The sequence below is a fragment of the Cavia porcellus genome, unplaced genomic scaffold (assembly GCF_034190915.1).
Source record: "Cavia porcellus strain 051 isolate PalLab524CR breed Dunkin Hartley unplaced genomic scaffold, mCavPor4.1 scaffold_7, whole genome shotgun sequence".
In the NCBI taxonomy this organism is placed as follows: Eukaryota; Metazoa; Chordata; class Mammalia; order Rodentia; family Caviidae; genus Cavia; species Cavia porcellus.
This window is the reverse complement of record NW_026947490.1, coordinates 38,761,681-38,766,372: the sequence shown is the minus strand read 5'-3', so window position 1 is coordinate 38,766,372 and position 4,692 is coordinate 38,761,681.

The following is a 4,692-nucleotide window of genomic DNA, read 5'->3' as shown; positions in this document are numbered from 1 at the left end:
TGCTATTGGTGCTTTTATTACACTTCTATGAGAACTTACTTCTGATATTTTTATTTAGACTTGTACACCAAAATCAGTTGATGTTGACAATTTTGATGCTTTTTTATAAATGCTCAATAAAAAATTAATGCTGTGTTTATTTTTTCTGATTAAGTACTAATTGTTAAATATGAAAAATTTTATAAAATTAAAAGAAATAATTCATCAACAAAAAGATTCTAAAGAATTTTCTAAAGGATATATGCACATTGATGACAAAATTAACCTTATGCTTCAGGAGCTGGGAAGGAAATGGTACACACCCCAAGGACTAAAAGGAAGATAGCGCTTGAGGGATGACCTGGGGTTGAGCCGCTTACACCTCTTCACTTCTTTCTCTGGGGAACTCACTGCAGTTTGGATCACAGGCCCCTTTTTGAAGTTCCCCACCCTGCAAAGATGACACCAAGCTGGCTCATCTAACCCTCCTGTGAAGCTGGCACGGGCCACACCTGAGCCTCCCATTCCCTCTCCTAGTGGCTGGTTCTTTGGCTTTTCGCTCTGCCAAAAGTAAGTCCTGCCAGTTCTGTAGCCTCTGTAGCTCTCTACCAAAGGCTTTGTACACAGCTGAGGTAGGAGAAATAGAAAATCAAGGTGTCGATGCACATGTTCAGAGTACTCAGCAACACTGCGCATGACTGCCAGTTTTGACTGCTCTCCTGGAAGACCCTACCACATGAGACACACTGTAGGGCCCACAACAGGGCACGAAATGGGAGAAAGTCATAGCAGCCAGTGACTCTCCAGTGCCTCCTGGTCCCTAGTTGGGGCTGGGAGAGCATGAACCTCACAAAGGGCCAATAGGAGAAGATGATGATCACCCCCATGGGGGATGACAAAGAGAACCAGGGCAGCTGCAGCCATACGGGCAGCACCAACCTAAGCTGCTCTGGTGTGAAGTCCTCATAGCAGACAAGGAAGCTGTTGGCATTCCTCACGGCATTGGTCCATAAATACTGGACAACGATCACAATGCTGCAATGCATGAAGGACAAGACCTCAGAGACCACAGCACTGCTCACTACATACAGACACCAGTGCCAGAGCTTGTACTGTACACTGCAGTAACACTTGAAGCTGATGCCCGCCAGGAGCCATATGCTGCAGTAGATGCATCTGTGGAGGCCACAGCAGTGAGTGCACACAGGATGTCCTCTAGGTGGCACAGGATATCCTGTAGGTGCCTCAAGAAATTTTAGGTGGCCTCAGTCATCTTGAAGGGCAGCAGGAGGTGGAAGTCTGCCAGGATCAGGCTGCACAAAAGGATAGGCATGGGTGCAGGTTAGGATTGGCAGAGCCACCCCACAAAGGCCCCCAGGCCAGAAAAGCCAATGGGAAAAGATACCAGGTAAATGGAGAGAAGTCCTGTGCTCTGGGGCTGGGGCCTTCTTTCCTGTAGACACAGAAGATGGAATCAGACTGCTAACTGTGGGTTTCCCAGGGCCAAAGCCAAGTCAATCCATTCTCAATTCCACTGTAGTTTCTGCTTCACACAATACTTGCTGCTAATCCTTCAAACTGAGCACTCTTCTGCTTCCTGTGGGCCTGGAGAGAAATGACCTTCCTGCTGACCCACCAATTATTCTTTCGCACACTTCTCCATTTCCTCATCCCCTATCCCAGAAAGTTTGCAGATGTCCACAGCTCCACTAGAAAAGCACTGACATGGTCTTCTTGCTCATCATTGTGTCTTTACTAGCTAGAACTGTGTCCGACACATAGTGGTGCTTAGCAGACACCAGGGGATGGAGGAGAGGAATTATGAGAGATGACAAGGAAGAGCTTCTTCATCATGAGGGAGTAAGACAAGGCCATCGGAATTCCACTCCAAGTTCTACAAGGACAGCTGCTGTTTTTGTCTCCTTATCTTTGCCTCCTCTCTCTCTCTCTTTCTCTCTCTCCCCAAATCATTGTGCTTGAACACAAGATCCTTTACCTGTACTCCTGAAATCACAGATTTGTTATGGAAAAGCAGGATAAGCCACAGGTGAACCTCACATGTGCACTTCTTGACTCCAGGCTAAGCTTTTAAAGGAGACATCTGGGTTTGGGAGGGAAATGAAAAAGGTCTTGGGACTCCAGGTGCAGCCACGTGACTGCAGGAACAATCACTCCCACCTCACTCAGTGTCGCCTTCACTTCTCTGGAGCACATCTAACCAGTGATTTCTCTGGAAGTCCCACCACTCCCACTGTGCCCCTTGCAGACACATTTCTCACCCCTAGACAAAGCATGCGTCCAGAAGACAGAAGCAAACCGAGAGTGTTATGGATTGAGAACTGGTGGTCAACTTAATGCCAGCTGGATTACATCAGCCTGCATTGAGTGAAGATGCTCCACCTGAGGAGGGTTGCCAAGATAAATAGGTGGAGAAGAAGAGAGGTGTTGAGAGGGTTGAGGCATTAAGGAGGCATTGTGTGTCCTGCTACAAGTTGCTGTCTGAGCTGTTGGTTCTGGAGAAGCTTTGGTCCTCACATCTAGCCTTGCTTTCTGGCTCCAGAGGGGAAGACATGTGCTGCTTGGTCTCCAGGATGAACTTGTCATGCTGCTTCCTGGCACGTACCCAACTGTGCTTGTTGTCTGAGGAGCTCGGGGCCTCCGTGTCACTGAGGATGGCCTGGTCTTTGTTGTGATTGTGACTTCTCAGCTCCAGCATAGAACACTCATCCCACTAGCACAGTTCCGTCATCCCGCTGGCATAGACTTTCTGGCTCCCACCGCTGACCCTTGGGTCTTCCTGGCACGGATCCACAAAAGAGACTGGCATGAGTCCTTCTTGTGGGCTCTGGGCCTCCAGTTGGACTCGTGGGAGGCAGTGTCCTGTGCTCTAGATTTTAATCTGGACTCATGTGGGACATTACCCTGAGGTTTAGGCTCTTGACTAAATAATCTATGTCTTTGGTGTTGTGAATAGATTTCCTGCATTTTCCTGTGTTAACTTTTGGTGACCATTATAAAAATATTATAAACTCCATGTCTACTCCTAATAGTTCTCCATGTACAACCGCTGACTACAACAGAGAATAACCTTAGAGCTCCTCTAAGCTATCACTCAAGGTTGGCATTTAAGAGAAAAATAAGAGGCTGGGGCTGTAATGCAGGGGTACAGTGCACATTCAACATGGATAAGGCTCTGGGTACAATCTCATCAATCATTCAATCAATCAATCAATCAAACTTGAGTTTGAAAACTTTTTGTGATAACATAATCCTATTTATACCATTCAACACTTGTGAATATCAGAATAAAGGGGCAGGTGGATGGAGATTCCCAGCCTCAGTGGGGTTGTTTGTTCCCTTGAGCTTTTACTTTGTCCCCTCAAGTGCACACTAGCACCATCTCCAACTTGCCCTGGGCCCTTCCCGAGTCCTGTCCATATTCTGCCCTCTCCTCATAAGGCCAATCATGTACCTTCTTTCTGTCTCATCTTTGTAGGGCTGCAACCTCAGTGACCTCTTCCCTGGGCCCCTGTTTTTGTCTTTTCCTGGAGGCAGACAGATGCTTCTCAAATATGCTGGATTTTGCCAGGAATGATGCAGCTCACCTGTAATCTTTTCATCCTGGGAGCCCGAGGCAAGAGGATTACAGATTGCATCCTAGCCTGGGCAGTTTAGCAATTCACCAAGACCCTGTCTCAAAATTAAAAAATTAAATAAAAAAGAGCTTCGCTTGTAGCTCAGAACAAAATCTCTGAATTCATTCTCCAACAGCAACAACAAAGAATCTCACAAGCAGGAGAAATGTTCTAAAAGGACCACCTATTTCTCTTGACCAAACAGCAGGATTTTATACCTGGGGAGTCCAAAAGAGGAAGGTTAACGGGTGAGCTCTTTCCAAGGCAGCTTGACCTCCCCGTCTCCTACTAGATTCCGTCCCCAGCAAACATATTTCTCTCAGAACCCAAATCTTAACTGTTCTTAGGCTCCCTTCTCTCTCTGCATTCCATATCCTTTCTCTGGGCAATTATTCCATGTTATTCTGCACAAGCAGCCACTTCTTGCTCCTCCGTGCTCTAGCTGCATCTGCTCCTCTCTCCCCATCTCTTCTCTGGACACCGCTGACTTGCTCAGTTTCCTGTCTCTTGCCAGGAGGCTGCAGCTGAAGTTGGTTAGAACTGTTAGTACTGTTTGATTTCCTCTGGCCCCTCGAATCCCTTCTTACAAATGTTCCCACCACTATCCTGAGTCTAAGTTCCTTCAAGGGTGAGCTGGGTTCTGAGCTTTTCTTTCATTCATCTGCTCCCACTGGGCTGTGCCCTAGCTGGGCCACCCTCTTCTCACTCTTGTTCTGTTGCCCTGTCCATGTTGCTTGCTGTTGGTGCTTTGACGTACCCACAGGAAATTAGTCACTCACACAGATGCTTTGTCTCTGCTCGGGGGTTTTGTGTGACTTGACACTAGTTGTCTGACCCTGTCAGCTGATACTCTCCTTTTTCTCTCTGTCCTAGGAAAGGTGACTCACAGCCATATTCTCTCCCAGTAATCATCTCTTGTCATTCAGCTCTTCACTCCCCAGTCCCCACTTTTTTTATCCTGGATCCAAGTAGTCTCTGCACATTCTGGATTTCCTACCCCCACAAAGCTGCACGATTGGGACAGTGCAGGCAGAGGGGCAGCAAGCTCTGAGTTCAGGCTGAGTATGTTCAAGACAGC